The sequence below is a fragment of the Chrysoperla carnea genome, assembly GCF_905475395.1.
Source record: "Chrysoperla carnea chromosome X unlocalized genomic scaffold, inChrCarn1.1 SUPER_X_unloc_182, whole genome shotgun sequence".
NCBI lineage: Eukaryota > Metazoa > Arthropoda > Insecta > Neuroptera > Chrysopidae > Chrysoperla > Chrysoperla carnea.
This window is the reverse complement of record NW_025408136.1, coordinates 1-18,355: the sequence shown is the minus strand read 5'-3', so window position 1 is coordinate 18,355 and position 18,355 is coordinate 1. Positions and strand designations below refer to the sequence as shown.

At 23.6% G+C, this 18,355-nt stretch overlaps 3 non-coding genes across 3 annotated transcripts; all 3 read right to left on the bottom strand.

The window, feature by feature from the left end:
• Nucleotides 1-348: 348 nt before the first annotated feature.
• Nucleotides 349-467, bottom strand: LOC123304046. Its single transcript, XR_006536103.1, has one exon. It is a non-coding gene; the product is annotated as a 5S ribosomal RNA (ribosomal RNA).
• Nucleotides 468-6,826: 6,359 nt separating this feature from the next.
• Nucleotides 6,827-6,945, bottom strand: LOC123304044. Its single transcript, XR_006536102.1, has one exon. It is a non-coding gene; the product is annotated as a 5S ribosomal RNA (ribosomal RNA).
• Nucleotides 6,946-13,300: 6,355 nt separating this feature from the next.
• Nucleotides 13,301-13,419, bottom strand: LOC123304043. The gene has a single exon (XR_006536101.1). It is a non-coding gene; the product is annotated as a 5S ribosomal RNA (ribosomal RNA).
• Between the last annotated feature and the right edge of the window lie 4,936 nt (nt 13,420-18,355).

Below are 18,355 nucleotides of genomic sequence, written 5' to 3'. Positions count from 1 at the left end.
TATATTATTTTTATTAAAAAATATATATATATATATATATATAAATTATTGAAATAAAATTAAACATTATTAAAATTTTGTTATAATTATAAGCGATTGCTATTTCTAAAAATAAATAAATTTCATAAAATTTATATTATTTTATATTCATTTGAAATATTAAAAAAACTTCTCGCTTTAAAGTAACCATGATATGAGTTATAAATGCAATAAAATTTTATACAAAAAATAATATTTATTTGTTGACGAATAATATAAAAGGTTTACATTTCTAAATAACATATATTTATATATGGTGTGTAAAAAAAAAAGAAAAGAAGAAAAATAATTTATATTTTTAATATAAAAAGGCAACCGCACACAGTGTTCCCAAGCGGTCACCCATCCAAGTACTGACTGTGCCCAATGTTGCTTAACTTCGGTGATCGGACGAGAACCGGTGTTTTCAACGTGGTATGGCTGTTGCCAGTAATAAATGAAAATTTTTACAAATATATATTTTTCATAAATATCATTAATATTAAAGTATATTATTAAAATTTTCAATGAAGTAATCAATTTAAATATATACTTATTTATTATACCATATATTTTAAATAAAAATGCAACCGCACACAGTATTCTCAAGTGGCCACCCATCCGTGGTACTGACTGTGGCAAATGTTTCTTAACTATTATTTTATAAAATATTTATACAAAAAATAATTTACTCTTATCAAATATTAATTTGTGGCCTGTATTAAGGCCTATGTTATTTTCATTTTTTAGCAAAAATAATGAAATATTTCAATATATTATTAAAGTAACAGATCATTTCTTTTTTGGTGCTGCTTTTTTAATTTTTGTAGGAGATGATTTGGCAACAGAAGCTTTCTTAGCTTTTGGTGCTTTCGGTTTACGAGCAGGGCTACTTTTGGCAGCGGATTTTGTACTTTTTGCTGGTTTTGCTTTAACTGGTGCTTTTTTTGATGCCGCTGATGATTTTGCAGTAACTTTTTTAGCAGCAGTTGATGATGATGGAGTCGCTTTTTTTGCTTTAGGCTTTTTGGCTGCCAATGATGTAGTTGTGGCTTTCTTTTCTTTTGGTGCCCGTTTACTTTTAGCACTCTTTGCTGAACCTTTTGCTCCACTTTCTTTTTTGGATACTTTTGATTTAGCTGAAGAATTAGATGAAGCGGAAGCAGCCAATTTGAATGAACCAGATGCACCTTTACCTTTAGTTTGTACCAAGGCTCCCTCAGTTACAGCAGCTTTTAAATATTTTTTAATAAATGGTGAAATTTTATCAGAATCCACTTTATAATTTGCAGCTAAATATTTTTTAATTGCTTGTAATGATGAACCACCACGTTCTTTTAAATTTTTAATTGCGTTAACAACCATTTCTGATGTACGTGGATGTGTTGGTTTTGAATGTTGTTTTGTACGTTTAGCACCAGAAGCTGTTGCTTTTTTTGTTGGTGTTGTAGAAGCAGCAGTAACCGCAGTTGCTGCAACAGCTGTAGAATTTTCTTCGGCCATATTTTTTTACTTTATAAAAATAATGTATTTATTATAAATATTTAAATGATAAAATATAATAATTCTATCAAATAAAAAATAAAGGTTTTCAATTATATCATTATTCACAATAATATAAGTCCCTATGTAAGTCAAAGTACCATGTAGAAAACACATAAAAATTAAATAGTATTTCTAATTTACTGTCGTAGTAAACATGATTTATTTTTTCAATTTCTATAATATATAAAATAATAAATTATAAATTTAATAATAATATTTATTTTATAAATTAAAATATATTTAATTTTTTTATTAACAATTATTAATAAACATAGTTTAATATTAATTATTTCAATCATACAAAACAATAATATTTTTAAGGTAAACTTAAAAAGTATATATTTTTATTTTTTATTTAATATCGATTTATTATAAATTATTAGTATATAAATAATTAAAAAATTTAATATATAAATATATATATTATAGTATAAGATTTCATTTTTAGAAAAACTTTTTTTGTCAATAATGAAAACGTATTATTATGAAATGTGTTAATCGAACATTGACAAAATATATTTCATTAGAAAATACTTTTATTTATGCATTAATATCAATAATTAACTATTAAATTAATTTTTTCATAATTATATAAAGAAATTTTATACTGATATAAGTATTTATATATTATAATATTTATTTTAAATATAAAAAAATTTATGACAAAATATATTATTAGAGTATTTGTTGAGATTAATATAAGATTATTTTAAATAAGAATTAATTTATATAATTATTAAAATATTATTAATTTTATGTTATGTAATTTTAATAAAAATAAATAATAATAATAATAAATATACAAATTTTTTAACAATTTAAATTTTATATGATCTAAATAATTTTGTTAAGTACGATATGAGAAATCATTGTAAGCTTCGTTAAGAAACTTTGTAATATAAAATAATAATAATAATATTAAATATATAAATAAATAAAATAAATTTGATATATATTTTTAGTTCATTCTGTGTATAAATCAAAGGATACCGAATAATTGGTAACGGATGCGATATATTATAGTATCGAGTATTAAAACATAATATATAAATTTATCTTGTTATTCAAATTTTTTGTTACTTAACTTATGTATTTAGAAAATTTATAATATTATTTATATAATTGACATAAAATCTTATAAATTGAAATTTTATTAATATGTATCAAAAGAAGAGAGTAACGTATTGATATAATATCAAAGGATACTGATTATTTAAATAACGAATACGTCATATATTGTTTGTGTAACGAAGTTCACTTGGCCATCTAGTTTAAAATAACATTTTCAATAGAAAGTTTATATGCTTTGTTTTTTTTTTTTCTTTAATTATTAAAAAAATAAATTGAAATTTAATTCAATCAAATTTTATAATAATTTTAAAAAAATTTTTCCTTTTAAAAAATATTTTGTGATGTTGTGATAATATGTATTAATACAAGTGCATCCTGATACTTTTATCTCTAGTAAAGGTATGAGTATCATGAACAGTTTTGTTATCTAATGATATTATTTTGATAATATTTTGTGTATATTCTTATAATATTTTGTCTAAATATCATCATAATACAATATTATTTTGATAATATTTTATGAATATTCTTATAATATGTTACCTAAATGTCATCATAATATGATGAATTATTTCCATAATAACATATAAAAAAAGAAAAAAAAAAAAAAAGAATCATTAATTTATAATTATTTAAATTGATTCTTTAAAAAAATATTATAATATATTATTTATAAAAATAATTTTTACTCTTATTTTAAATAAATTTGTGGCCTTTTATTAAAAGGCCTATGATCGATGTATTATTATTATAAAAATTAATGCAATGTTTTTAATTTATGCTTTCTTTTCAGTTTTCTTTGGTAATAACACTGCTTGAATGTTTGGTAATACACCACCTTGAGCAATTGTTACACCAGATAATAATTTATTTAATTCTTCATCATTACGAATTGCCAATTGTAAATGACGTGGAATGATACGTGTTTTTTTGTTATCACGGGCAGCATTACCAGCTAACTCGAGAACTTCTGCAGCCAAATATTCCATAACAGCAGCCAAATATACTGGGGCACCAGCACCTACTCGTTCAGCATAATTTCCTTTTCGTAATAATCTGTGAATTCTTCCAACAGGAAATTGTAATCCTGCTCGGCTTGATCTTGACTTTGCCTTTCCCTTTACTTTACCACCTTTACCTCGTCCAGACATAGCGAATAAATTTATTTAATTAATATTTTTTTTTGTAAATATAATCACACAGATGTGTACGTTACGGGGATTGTAACATAAATGTTTAAAATGTTATTTGGGTATTTTAATTTATAATATTTATAAAATATAAAACTTTAAAAATAAACCAATCACCTTATAGTATTATTTTTAGCCAATCAGAGAGTAGTATTCATTTTTATTGTTATATCCATCTTCGCGTATATAATACGCTAGTTGTATACACGACACGCTCATACATATACTGACTGGTGTTCTGTAACTATCTGTGTATATTAATTGTTTGTAACAATGCCACCAAAAACAAGTGGAAAAGCAGCAAAAAAAGCTGGCAAAGCTCAAAAAAATATATCAAAGAGTGATAAGAAAAAGAAGAGGAAGCGCAAGGAATCATATGCAATTTACATTTACAAAGTATTAAAACAAGTGCATCCTGATACTGGTATCTCTAGTAAAGCTATGAGTATCATGAACAGTTTTGTTAATGATATTTTTGAACGTATTGCTGCTGAAGCATCACGTTTAGCACATTATAATAAACGTTCAACAATCACAAGTCGGGAAATTCAAACCGCAGTTCGATTATTATTACCTGGTGAATTGGCAAAGCACGCTGTTAGTGAAGGTACTAAAGCTGTTACAAAATATACAAGTTCAAAATAAATAAATCGAAAATATTATTTAATTGATAACATAAAAATACATCAACATATAAAAACGGCTCTCTTTTTAAGAGAGCCATCAAATTTTTTAAATAAGAGTAAATTATTTTTATATATACAAAAAAATAAAATAAACAATTATTAATATCATATTTAATATAAAATTTTATATATTAATAGCTTGAATATATCTATTATTAGTATATCAATATTATTAATTTTAAATATAATAAAGGATATCGCGGAATATATATCGTAAATCAGTGTAATGCAAATGCATTACATTACCTTTATTATTTTCATTTTACATTTACTACTTGTTTATGTACGCTTATAATTATTAGAAAAATATTTTTAATAATTTTAAAAAATAAATGAAATAATAAAAATTTAATAATAAATTATTTATTGAAAGTATAAAAAATGGTATAGCAAAATCTTTATTTTCTTTGATTAAGGCGAAATGTTTTATTAGTTATAAATTCGATAATCTCCTATCGATACTTGTTACTCTTAACTTGTATATATAAAAAATATAATAGTATATTAATTTATAATAAAATTTTTTCAAAAATTCAATAAGTTATTGTAAAATAAAATAGATAATATACAAATTATAATTTATTATTGCAGATATATTACAATAAAAAAAAAAAAAATAAATAAAAATATTTGGTAATGTATGTTATAAACAAAATAATTTGTTGTAAACAAATTATATAATATGTTATATTTATTAACAAATTTATTTACTCTTATATAAATAAAATTAGTGGCTTCCCAAAAAGGAAAGCCTGTTTAAATTTATCGGATGTATTAAATATTCTTTAATAAATTTACTAAATATTTTAAGTAAATTATTATATTTTCTTAACCTCCAAAACCATACAAAGTACGACCTTGTCGTTTTAATGCATATACAACATCCATAGCTGTAACTGTTTTACGTTTTGCGTGTTCAGTATATGTAACAGCATCCCGAATAACATTTTCAAGGAATACTTTAAGTACACCACGTGTTTCTTCATAAATTAAACCAGAGATACGTTTTACTCCACCTCGTCGTGCTAAACGACGAATTGCAGGTTTTGTAATACCTTGGATATTATCACGCAAAACTTTTCTATGACGTTTTGCACCCCCTTTTCCAAGACCCTTTCCACCTTTTCCTCTGCCAGTCATTTTAATAAAAAATTATTTACAATATTTTAACGAACGGATAACACGTGTGTTAACCTCACAAGTATTGTAATGTATGTGAGCGCCGGTACAATTGTGCCTTTTTATATAAAGCATTAAAGATTTTTTAAGCCACGCCTATACAATTTGATTAGTCCATACTCTGATAGCTATCCAATAGGATATGACAACAAAAATTTTGAAATTTCATATAAATATAAATACAACACATTTATTTCGCATTTAAACATTTGACTTTGTAGTATCAAATTGTCGAATATAATTTTTAAAATTGTGTGTTTTTTTGTAAAAACATTATTATTTGAAAATGGCTAGAACCAAGCAAACTGCACGTAAATCAACTGGTGGTAAAGCACCAAGAAAACAATTAGCAACGAAAGCTGCACGTAAAAGTGCACCAGCAACTGGTGGAGTAAAAAAACCACACAGATATCGTCCTGGTACAGTAGCTTTACGAGAAATTCGTCGTTATCAAAAAAGTACTGAATTGTTAATTCGTAAATTACCATTCCAACGTTTAGTACGTGAAATTGCACAAGATTTTAAAACCGATTTACGTTTCCAAAGTTCAGCTGTTATGGCATTACAAGAAGCTAGTGAAGCCTATTTAGTAGGTTTATTTGAAGATACCAATTTATGCGCAATTCATGCAAAGCGTGTTACAATTATGCCTAAGGATATACAATTGGCAAGACGTATTCGTGGAGAACGTGCATAAGCGTTTTAAATGACAATTTAAAAAAAAAAAAAACAAATAAGAAATATTTTCGGTCCTATATATAGGACCAACATATATTATTAAATAAGAGTATATTATTTTTATTAAAAAAAATATATATATATATATATATATAAATTATTGAAATAAAATTAAACATTATTAAAATTTTGTTATAATTATAAGCGATTGCTATTTCTAAAAATAAATAAATTTCATAAAATTTATATTATTTTATATTCATTTGAAATATTAAAAAAACTTCTCGCTTTAAAGTAACCATGATATGAGTTATAAATGCAATAAAATTTTATACAAAAAATAATATTTATTTGTTGACGAATAATATAAAAGGTTTACATTTCTAAATAACATATATTTATATATGGTGTGTAAAAAAAAAGAAAAGAAGAAAAATAATTTATATTTTTAATATAAAAAGGCAACCGCACACAGTGTTCCCAAGCGGTCACCCATCCAAGTACTGACTGTGCCCAATGTTGCTTAACTTCGGTGATCGGACGAGAACCGGTGTTTTCAACGTGGTATGGCTGTTGCCAGTAATAAATGAAAATTTTTACAAATATATATTTTTCATAAATATCATTAATATTAAAGTATATTATTAAAATTTTCAATGAAGTAATCAATTTAAATATATACTTATTTATTATACCATATATTTTAAATAAAAATGCAACCGCACACAGTATTCTCAAGTGGCCACCCATCCGTGGTACTGACTGTGGCAAATGTTTCTTAACTATTATTTTATAAAATATTTATACAAAAAATAATTTACTCTTATCAAATATTAATTTGTGGCCTGTATTAAGGCCTATGTTATTTTCATTTTTTAGCAAAAATAATGAAATATTTCAATATATTATTAAAGTAACAGATCATTTCTTTTTTGGTGCTGCTTTTTTAATTTTTGTAGGAGATGATTTGGCAACAGAAGCTTTCTTAGCTTTTGGTGCTTTCGGTTTACGAGCAGGGCTACTTTTGGCAGCGGATTTTGTACTTTTTGCTGGTTTTGCTTTAACTGGTGCTTTTTTTGATGCCGCTGATGATTTTGCAGTAACTTTTTTAGCAGCAGTTGATGATGATGGAGTCGCTTTTTTTGCTTTAGGCTTTTTGGCTGCCAATGATGTAGTTGTGGCTTTCTTTTCTTTTGGTGCCCGTTTACTTTTAGCACTCTTTGCTGAACCTTTTGCTCCACTTTCTTTTTTGGATACTTTTGATTTAGCTGAAGAATTAGATGAAGCGGAAGCAGCCAATTTGAATGAACCAGATGCACCTTTACCTTTAGTTTGTACCAAGGCTCCCTCAGTTACAGCAGCTTTTAAATATTTTTTAATAAATGGTGAAATTTTATCAGAATCCACTTTATAATTTGCAGCTAAATATTTTTTAATTGCTTGTAATGATGAACCACCACGTTCTTTTAAATTTTTAATTGCGTTAACAACCATTTCTGATGTACGTGGATGTGTTGGTTTTGAATGTTGTTTTGTACGTTTAGCACCAGAAGCTGTTGCTTTTTTTGTTGGTGTTGTAGAAGCAGCAGTAACCGCAGTTGCTGCAACAGCTGTAGAATTTTCTTCGGCCATATTTTTTTACTTTATAAAAATAATGTATTTATTATAAATATTTAAATGATAAAATATAATAATTCTATCAAATAAAAAATAAAGGTTTTCAATTATATCATTATTCACAATAATATAAGTCCCTATGTAAGTCAAAGTACCATGTAGAAAACACATAAAAATTAAATAGTATTTCTAATTTACTGTCGTAGTAAACATGATTTATTTTTTCAATTTCTATAATATATAAAATAATAAATTATAAATTTAATAATAATATTTATTTTATAAATTAAAATATATTTAATTTTTTTATTAACAATTATTAATAAACATAGTTTAATATTAATTATTTCAATCATACAAAACAATAATATTTTTAAGGTAAACTTAAAAAGTATATATTTTTATTTTTTATTTAATATCGATTTATTATAAATTATTAGTATATAAATAATTAAAAAATTTAATATATAAATATATATATTATAGTATAAGATTTCATTTTTAGAAAAACTTTTTTTGTCAATAATGAAAACGTATTATTATGAAATGTGTTAATCGAACATTGACAAAATATATTTCATTAGAAAATACTTTTATTTATTCATTAATATCAATAATTAACTATTAAATTAATTTTTTCATAATTATATAAAGAAATTTTATACTGATATAAGTATTTATATATTATAATATTTATTTTAAATATAAAAAAATTTATGACAAAATATATTATTAGAGTATTTGTTGAGATTAATATAAGATTATTTTAAATAAGAATTAATTTATATAATTATTAAAATATTATTAATTTTATGTTATGTAATTTTAATAAAAATAAATAATAATAATAATAAATATACAAATTTTTTAACAATTTAAATTTTATATGATCTAAATAATTTTGTTAAGTACGATATGAGAAATCATTGTAAGCTTCGTTAAGAAACTTTGTAATATAAAATAATAATAATAATATTAAATATATAAATAAATAAAATAAATTTGATATATATTTTTAGTTCATTCTGTGTATAAATCAAAGGATACCGAATAATTGGTAACGGATGCGATATATTATAGTATCGAGTATTAAAACATAATATATAAATTTATCTTGTTATTCAAATTTTTTGTTACTTAACTTATGTATTTAGAAAATTTATAATATTATTTATATAATTGACATAAAATCTTATAAATTGAAATTTTATTAATATGTATCAAAAGAAGAGAGTAACGTATTGATATAATATCAAAGGATACTGATTATTTAAATAACGAATACGTCATATATTGTTTGTGTAACGAAGTTCACTTGGCCATCTAGTTTAAAATAACATTTTCAATAGAAAGTTTATATGCTTTGTTTTTTTTTTTTCTTTAATTATTAAAAAAATAAATTGAAATTTAATTCAATCAAATTTTATAATAATTTTAAAAAAATTTTTCCTTTTAAAAAATATTTTGTGATGTTGTGATAATATGTATTAATACAAGTGCATCCTGATACTTTTATCTCTAGTAAAGGTATGAGTATCATGAACAGTTTTGTTATCTAATGATATTATTTTGATAATATTTTGTGTATATTCTTATAATATTTTGTCTAAATATCATCATAATACAATATTATTTTGATAATATTTTATGAATATTCTTATAATATGTTACCTAAATGTCATCATAATATGATGAATTATTTCCATAATAACATATAAAAAAAGAAAAAAAAAAAAAGAATCATTAATTTATAATTATTTAAATTGATTCTTTAAAAAAATATTATAATATATTATTTATAAAAATAATTTTTACTCTTATTTTAAATAAATTTGTGGCCTTTTATTAAAAGGCCTATGATCGATGTATTATTATTATAAAAATTAATGCAATGTTTTTAATTTATGCTTTCTTTTCAGTTTTCTTTGGTAATAACACTGCTTGAATGTTTGGTAATACACCACCTTGAGCAATTGTTACACCAGATAATAATTTATTTAATTCTTCATCATTACGAATTGCCAATTGTAAATGACGTGGAATGATACGTGTTTTTTTGTTATCACGGGCAGCATTACCAGCTAACTCGAGAACTTCTGCAGCCAAATATTCCATAACAGCAGCCAAATATACTGGGGCACCAGCACCTACTCGTTCAGCATAATTTCCTTTTCGTAATAATCTGTGAATTCTTCCAACAGGAAATTGTAATCCTGCTCGGCTTGATCTTGACTTTGCCTTTCCCTTTACTTTACCACCTTTACCTCGTCCAGACATAGCGAATAAATTTATTTAATTAATATTTTTTTTTGTAAATATAATCACACAGATGTGTACGTTACGGGGATTGTAACATAAATGTTTAAAATGTTATTTGGGTATTTTAATTTATAATATTTATAAAATATAAAACTTTAAAAATAAACCAATCACCTTATAGTATTATTTTTAGCCAATCAGAGAGTAGTATTCATTTTTATTGTTATATCCATCTTCGCGTATATAATACGCTAGTTGTATACACGACACGCTCATACATATACTGACTGGTGTTCTGTAACTATCTGTGTATATTAATTGTTTGTAACAATGCCACCAAAAACAAGTGGAAAAGCAGCAAAAAAAGCTGGCAAAGCTCAAAAAAATATATCAAAGAGTGATAAGAAAAAGAAGAGGAAGCGCAAGGAATCATATGCAATTTACATTTACAAAGTATTAAAACAAGTGCATCCTGATACTGGTATCTCTAGTAAAGCTATGAGTATCATGAACAGTTTTGTTAATGATATTTTTGAACGTATTGCTGCTGAAGCATCACGTTTAGCACATTATAATAAACGTTCAACAATCACAAGTCGGGAAATTCAAACCGCAGTTCGATTATTATTACCTGGTGAATTGGCAAAGCACGCTGTTAGTGAAGGTACTAAAGCTGTTACAAAATATACAAGTTCAAAATAAATAAATCGAAAATATTATTTAATTGATAACATAAAAATACATCAACATATAAAAACGGCTCTCTTTTTAAGAGAGCCATCAAATTTTTTAAATAAGAGTAAATTATTTTTATATATACAAAAAAATAAAATAAACAATTATTAATATCATATTTAATATAAAATTTTATATATTAATAGCTTGAATATATCTATTATTAGTATATCAATATTATTAATTTTAAATATAATAAAGGATATCGCGGAATATATATCGTAAATCAGTGTAATGCAAATGCATTACATTACCTTTATTATTTTCATTTTACATTTACTACTTGTTTATGTACGCTTATAATTATTAGAAAAATATTTTTAATAATTTTAAAAAATAAATGAAATAATAAAAATTTAATAATAAATTATTTATTGAAAGTATAAAAAATGGTATAGCAAAATCTTTATTTTCTTTGATTAAGGCGAAATGTTTTATTAGTTATAAATTCGATAATCTCCTATCGATACTTGTTACTCTTAACTTGTATATATAAAAAATATAATAGTATATTAATTTATAATAAAATTTTTTCAAAAATTCAATAAGTTATTGTAAAATAAAATAGATAATATACAAATTATAATTTATTATTGCAGATATATTACAATAAAAAAAAAAAAAATAAATAAAAATATTTGGTAATGTATGTTATAAACAAAATAATTTGTTGTAAACAAATTATATAATATGTTATATTTATTAACAAATTTATTTACTCTTATATAAATAAAATTAGTGGCTTCCCAAAAAGGAAAGCCTGTTTAAATTTATCGGATGTATTAAATATTCTTTAATAAATTTACTAAATATTTTAAGTAAATTATTATATTTTCTTAACCTCCAAAACCATACAAAGTACGACCTTGTCGTTTTAATGCATATACAACATCCATAGCTGTAACTGTTTTACGTTTTGCGTGTTCAGTATATGTAACAGCATCCCGAATAACATTTTCAAGGAATACTTTAAGTACACCACGTGTTTCTTCATAAATTAAACCAGAGATACGTTTTACTCCACCTCGTCGTGCTAAACGACGAATTGCAGGTTTTGTAATACCTTGGATATTATCACGCAAAACTTTTCTATGACGTTTTGCACCCCCTTTTCCAAGACCCTTTCCACCTTTTCCTCTGCCAGTCATTTTAATAAAAAATTATTTACAATATTTTAACGAACGGATAACACGTGTGTTAACCTCACAAGTATTGTAATGTATGTGAGCGCCGGTACAATTGTGCCTTTTTATATAAAGCATTAAAGATTTTTTAAGCCACGCCTATACAATTTGATTAGTCCATACTCTGATAGCTATCCAATAGGATATGACAACAAAAATTTTGAAATTTCATATAAATATAAATACAACACATTTATTTCGCATTTAAACATTTGACTTTGTAGTATCAAATTGTCGAATATAATTTTTAAAATTGTGTGTTTTTTTGTAAAAACATTATTATTTGAAAATGGCTAGAACCAAGCAAACTGCACGTAAATCAACTGGTGGTAAAGCACCAAGAAAACAATTAGCAACGAAAGCTGCACGTAAAAGTGCACCAGCAACTGGTGGAGTAAAAAAACCACACAGATATCGTCCTGGTACAGTAGCTTTACGAGAAATTCGTCGTTATCAAAAAAGTACTGAATTGTTAATTCGTAAATTACCATTCCAACGTTTAGTACGTGAAATTGCACAAGATTTTAAAACCGATTTACGTTTCCAAAGTTCAGCTGTTATGGCATTACAAGAAGCTAGTGAAGCCTATTTAGTAGGTTTATTTGAAGATACCAATTTATGCGCAATTCATGCAAAGCGTGTTACAATTATGCCTAAGGATATACAATTGGCAAGACGTATTCGTGGAGAACGTGCATAAGCGTTTTAAATGACAATTTAAAAAAAAAAAAAACAAATAAGAAATATTTTCGGTCCTATATATAGGACCAACATATATTATTAAATAAGAGTATATTATTTTTATTAAAAAATATATATATATATATATATATAAATTATTGAAATAAAATTAAACATTATTAAAATTTTGTTATAATTATAAGCGATTGCTATTTCTAAAAATAAATAAATTTCATAAAATTTATATTATTTTATATTCATTTGAAATATTAAAAAAACTTCTCGCTTTAAAGTAACCATGATATGAGTTATAAATGCAATAAAATTTTATACAAAAAATAATATTTATTTGTTGACGAATAATATAAAAGGTTTACATTTCTAAATAACATATATTTATATATGGTGTGTAAAAAAAAAGAAAAGAAGAAAAATAATTTATATTTTTAATATAAAAAGGCAACCGCACACAGTGTTCCCAAGCGGTCACCCATCCAAGTACTGACTGTGCCCAATGTTGCTTAACTTCGGTGATCGGACGAGAACCGGTGTTTTCAACGTGGTATGGCTGTTGCCAGTAATAAATGAAAATTTTTACAAATATATATTTTTCATAAATATCATTAATATTAAAGTATATTATTAAAATTTTCAATGAAGTAATCAATTTAAATATATACTTATTTATTATACCATATATTTTAAATAAAAATGCAACCGCACACAGTATTCTCAAGTGGCCACCCATCCGTGGTACTGACTGTGGCAAATGTTTCTTAACTATTATTTTATAAAATATTTATACAAAAAATAATTTACTCTTATCAAATATTAATTTGTGGCCTGTATTAAGGCCTATGTTATTTTCATTTTTTAGCAAAAATAATGAAATATTTCAATATATTATTAAAGTAACAGATCATTTCTTTTTTGGTGCTGCTTTTTTAATTTTTGTAGGAGATGATTTGGCAACAGAAGCTTTCTTAGCTTTTGGTGCTTTCGGTTTACGAGCAGGGCTACTTTTGGCAGCGGATTTTGTACTTTTTGCTGGTTTTGCTTTAACTGGTGCTTTTTTTGATGCCGCTGATGATTTTGCAGTAACTTTTTTAGCAGCAGTTGATGATGATGGAGTCGCTTTTTTTGCTTTAGGCTTTTTGGCTGCCAATGATGTAGTTGTGGCTTTCTTTTCTTTTGGTGCCCGTTTACTTTTAGCACTCTTTGCTGAACCTTTTGCTCCACTTTCTTTTTTGGATACTTTTGATTTAGCTGAAGAATTAGATGAAGCGGAAGCAGCCAATTTGAATGAACCAGATGCACCTTTACCTTTAGTTTGTACCAAGGCTCCCTCAGTTACAGCAGCTTTTAAATATTTTTTAATAAATGGTGAAATTTTATCAGAATCCACTTTATAATTTGCAGCTAAATATTTTTTAATTGCTTGTAATGATGAACCACCACGTTCTTTTAAATTTTTAATTGCGTTAACAACCATTTCTGATGTACGTGGATGTGTTGGTTTTGAATGTTGTTTTGTACGTTTAGCACCAGAAGCTGTTGCTTTTTTTGTTGGTGTTGTAGAAGCAGCAGTAACCGCAGTTGCTGCAACAGCTGTAGAATTTTCTTCGGCCATATTTTTTTACTTTATAAAAATAATGTATTTATTATAAATATTTAAATGATAAAATATAATAATTCTATCAAATAAAAAATAAAGGTTTTCAATTATATCATTATTCACAATAATATAAGTCCCTATGTAAGTCAAAGTACCATGTAGAAAACACATAAAAATTAAATAGTATTTCTAATTTACTGTCGTAGTAAACATGATTTATTTTTTCAATTTCTATAATATATAAAATAATAAATTATAAATTTAATAATAATATTTATTTTATAAATTAAAATATATTTAATTTTTTTATTAACAATTATTAATAAACATAGTTTAATATTAATTATTTCAATCATACAAAACAATAATATTTTTAAGGTAAACTTAAAAAGTATATATTTTTATTTTTTATTTAATATCGATTTATTATAAATTATTAGTATATAAATAATTAAAAAATTTAATATATAAATATATATATTATAGTATAAGATTTCATTTTTAGAAAAACTTTTTTTGTCAATAATGAAAACGTATTATTATGAAATGTGTTAATCGAACATTGACAAAATATATTTCATTAGAAAATACTTTTATTTATGCATTAATATCAATAATTAACTATTAAATTAATTTTTTCATAATTATATAAAGAAATTTTATACTGATATAAGTATTTATATATTATAATATTTATTTTAAATATAAAAAAATTTATGACAAAATATATTATTAGAGTATTTGTTGAGATTAATATAAGATTATTTTAAATAAGAATTAATTTATATAATTATTAAAATATTATTAATTTTATGTTATGTAATTTTAATAAAAATAAATAATAATAATAATAAATATACAAATTTTTTAACAATTTAAATTTTATATGATCTAAATAATTTTGTTAAGTACGATATGAGAAATCATTGTAAGCTTCGTTAAGAAACTTTGTAATATAAAATAATAATAATAATATTAAATATATAAATAAATAAAATAAATTTGATATATATTTTTAGTTCATTCTGTGTATAAATCAAAGGATACCGAATAATTGGTAACGGATGCGATATATTATAGTATCGAGTATTAAAACATAATATATAAATTTATCTTGTTATTCAAATTTTTTGTTACTTAACTTATGTATTTAGAAAATTTATAATATTATTTATATAATTGACATAAAATCTTATAAATTGAAATTTTATTAATATGTATCAAAAGAAGAGAGTAACGTATTGATATAATATCAAAGGATACTGATTATTTAAATAACGAATACGTCATATATTGTTTGTGTAACGAAGTTCACTTGGCCATCTAGTTTAAAATAACATTTTCAATAGAAAGTTTATATGCTTTGTTTTTTTTTTTTCTTTAATTATTAAAAAAATAAATTGAAATTTAATTCAATCAAATTTTATAATAATTTTAAAAAAATTTTTCCTTTTAAAAAATATTTTGTGATGTTGTGATAATATGTATTAATACAAGTGCATCCTGATACTTTTATCTCTAGTAAAGGTATGAGTATCATGAACAGTTTTGTTATCTAATGATATTATTTTGATAATATTTTGTGTATATTCTTATAATATTTTGTCTAAATATCATCATAATACAATATTATTTTGATAATATTTTATGAATATTCTTATAATATGTTACCTAAATGTCATCATAATATGATGAATTATTTCCATAATAACATATAAAAAAAGAAAAAAAAAAAAAGAATCATTAATTTATAATTATTTAAATTGATTCTTTAAAAAAATATTATAATATATTATTTATAAAAATAATTTTTACTCTTATTTTAAATAAATTTGTGGCCTTTTATTAAAAGGCCTATGATCGATGTATTATTATTATAAAAATTAATGCAATGTTTTTAATTTATGCTTTCTTTTCAGTTTTCTTTGGTAATAACACTGCTTGAATGTTTGGTAATACACCACCTTGAGCAATTGTTACACCAGATAATAATTTATTTAATTCTTCATCATTACGAATTGCCAATTGTAAATGACGTGGAATGATACGTGTTTTTTTGTTATCACGGGCAGCATTACCAGCTAACTCGAGAACTTCTGCAGCCAAATATTCCATAACAGCAGCCAAATATACTGGGGCACCAGCACCTACTCGTTCAGCATAATTTCCTTTTCGTAATAATCTGTGAATTCTTCCAACAGGAAATTGTAATCCTGCTCGGCTTGATCTTGACTTTGCCTTTCCCTTTACTTTACCACCTTTACCTCGTCCAGACATAGCGAATAAATTTATTTAATTAATATTTTTTTTTGTAAATATAATCACACAGATGTGTACGTTACGGGGATTGTAACATAAATGTTTAAAATGTTATTTGGGTATTTTAATTTATAATATTTATAAAATATAAAACTTTAAAAATAAACCAATCACCTTATAGTATTATTTTTAGCCAATCAGAGAGTAGTATTCATTTTTATTGTTATATCCATCTTCGCGTATATAATACGCTAGTTGTATACACGACACGCTCATACATATACTGACTGGTGTTCTGTAACTATCTGTGTATATTAATTGTTTGTAACAATGCCACCAAAAACAAGTGGAAAAGCAGCAAAAAAAGCTGGCAAAGCTCAAAAAAATATATCAAAGAGTGATAAGAAAAAGAAGAGGAAGCGCAAGGAATCATATGCAATTTACATTTACAAAGTATTAAAACAAGTGCATCCTGATACTGGTATCTCTAGTAAAGCTATGAGTATCATGAACAGTTTTGTTAATGATATTTTTGAACGTATTGCTGCTGAAGCATCACGTTTAGCACATTATAATAAACGTTCAACAATCACAAGTCGGGAAATTCAAACCGCAGTTCGATTATTATTACCTGGTGAATTGGCAAAGCACGCTGTTAGTGAAGGTACTAAAGCTGTTACAAAATATACAAGTTCAAAATAAATAAATCGAAAATATTATTTAATTGATAACATAAAAATACATCAACATATAAAAACGGCTCTCTTTTTAAGAGAGCCATCAAATTTTTTAAATAAGAGTAAATTATTTTTATATATACAAAAAAATAAAATAAACAATTATTAATATCATATTTAATATAAAATTTTATATATTAATAGCTTGAATATATCTATTATTAGTATATCAATATTATTAATTTTAAATATAATAAAGGATATCGCGGAATATATATCGTAAATCAGTGTAATGCAAATGCATTACATTACCTTTATTATTTTCATTTTACATTTACTACTTGTTTATGTACGCTTATAATTATTAGAAAAATATTTTTAATAATTTTAAAAAATAAATGAAATAATAAAAATTTAATAATAAATTATTTATTGAAAGTATAAAAAATGGTATAGCAAAATCTTTATTTTCTTTGATTAAGGCGAAATGTTTTATTAGTTATAAATTCGATAATCTCCTATCGATACTTGTTACTCTTAACTTGTATATATAAAAAATATAATAGTATATTAATTTATAATAAAATTTTTTCAAAAATTCAATAAGTTATTGTAAAATAAAATAGATAATATACAAATTATAATTTATTATTGCAGATATATTACAATAAAAAAAAAAAAAATAAATAAAAATATTTGGTAATGTATGTTATAAACAAAATAATTTGTTGTAAACAAATTATATAATATGTTATATTTATTAACAAATTTATTTACTCTTATATAAATAAAATTAGTGGCTTCCCAAAAAGGAAAGCCTGTTTAAATTTATCGGATGTATTAAATATTCTTTAATAAATTTACTAAATATTTTAAGTAAATTATTATATTTTCTTAACCTCCAAAACCATACAAAGTACGACCTTGTCGTTTTAATGCATATACAACATCCATAGCTGTA